Source organism: Schistocerca americana, chromosome 8, assembly GCF_021461395.2.
Source record: "Schistocerca americana isolate TAMUIC-IGC-003095 chromosome 8, iqSchAmer2.1, whole genome shotgun sequence".
NCBI lineage: Eukaryota > Metazoa > Arthropoda > Insecta > Orthoptera > Acrididae > Schistocerca > Schistocerca americana.
Window position 1 is genome coordinate 419,036,017 of NC_060126.1, and position 1,465 is coordinate 419,037,481.

The 1,465-nt window shown below is 51.8% G+C and overlaps 1 non-coding gene across 1 annotated transcript; it reads left to right on the forward strand.

Annotated features, from left to right (window-relative positions):
• The first annotated feature begins 532 nt into the window (after positions 1-532).
• Positions 533-607, forward strand: Trnal-caa. Its single transcript has one exon. It is a non-coding gene; the product is annotated as a tRNA-Leu (tRNA).
• Positions 608-1,465: the final 858 nt, after the last annotated feature.

The window sequence follows — 1,465 nt, forward strand, 5'->3', positions numbered from 1 at the left end:
TGCCTTTCGCGGTCAAGTGCTCTACCATCTGAGCTACCCAAGCATGACTCATGCACCGTCCTCACAGCTTTACTTCTGCCAGTACCTCGTCTCCTACCTTCCAAACTTTGCAGAAGCTCTCCTGCGAACCTTGCATAACTAGCACTCCTGAAAGAAAGGATATTGCCGAGACATGGCTTAGCCACAGCCTGGGGGATGTTTCCAGAATGAGATTTTCACTCTGCAGCGGAGCGTGCGCTGATATGAAACTTCCTGGCAGATTAAAACTGTATGCCAGACCGAGACTCCAACTCGGGACCTTTGCCTTTCGCGGTCAAGTGCTCTACCATCTGAGCCACCCAAGCATGACTCACGCACCGTCCTCACAGCTTTACTTCTGCCAGTACCTCGTCTCCTACCTTCCAAACTCCGCAATATCCTTTGTTTCAGGAGTGCTAGTTCTGCAAGGTTCGCAGTAGAGCTTCTGTAAAGTTTGGAAGGTAGGAGACGAGGTACTGGCAGAAGTAAAGCTGTGAAGACAGGGCGTGAGTCCTGCTTGGGTAGCTCAGTTGGTAGAGCACTTGCCCGCAAAAGGCAAAGGTCCCGAGTTCGAATCTCGGTCCGGCACACAGTTTTAATCTGCCAGGAAGTTTCATACCAGCTCACACTCCACTGCAGAGTGGAAATCTCATTCTAGTTATACTGCTCGAAGATGCCATCACTGTTGAGAAACACATAAGCATAAGGGATTACAGGTGGTCCCTAATAATATTCACCTTGTCCACAGCTGCCATATTGCCTTAGATTACTACCGCATCTCCCATGGAAGCCCATGTAAATGTCCTCCATTACGTAATACTGCGCTGTATGTTTCGAGCAGCCGCTCACCTGGACACGACCATCGATTTGGTTGAACAAGAAACGGGATTCATCCGACCAAGCGACACGATGTCATTGATCCGCGGTACAATCTCGATGATCCCGTGCCCACTGGGATCATAACTGACGATGTTGTTGGGTCAGCATGGGAACACACAGGTGTCAAACACCATGTTCACCACTGTGCTCTGAACGGTGTGCTCCGGAACACTCGTGCCTGTCTCGCCAGCACTGTACTCTGCCGTCAGATCCGCCACAGATCGCCGCCTTTGCTGCTTTAGAGACCGGGCAGGCCTCCTATCCCTGTGTTCTGTAACGAGGTGTGGGCGTCCGACTTCTTGTCGCCTACCCGTGGTTTCAGCATTCTTCAACCACTTTCTACAGACGCTCACGACAGTGGCACGCGAGTAGTCGACCAGCTCTGTCGTTTCCGTGACTCTCGCTCCCAGCCACTGGGCCACAACAACCTGGCTTTTGTCAAAGCCGCTTAAGTCGGCCGATTTTCGCATCTGCGCCACTTATCGTCGCTGGAATAATTCCCTATTCCTCTCTTATCCCCTTCATATACCTCTCTTACCGCGTCACGTGCCCTCTACGCCACCACGCA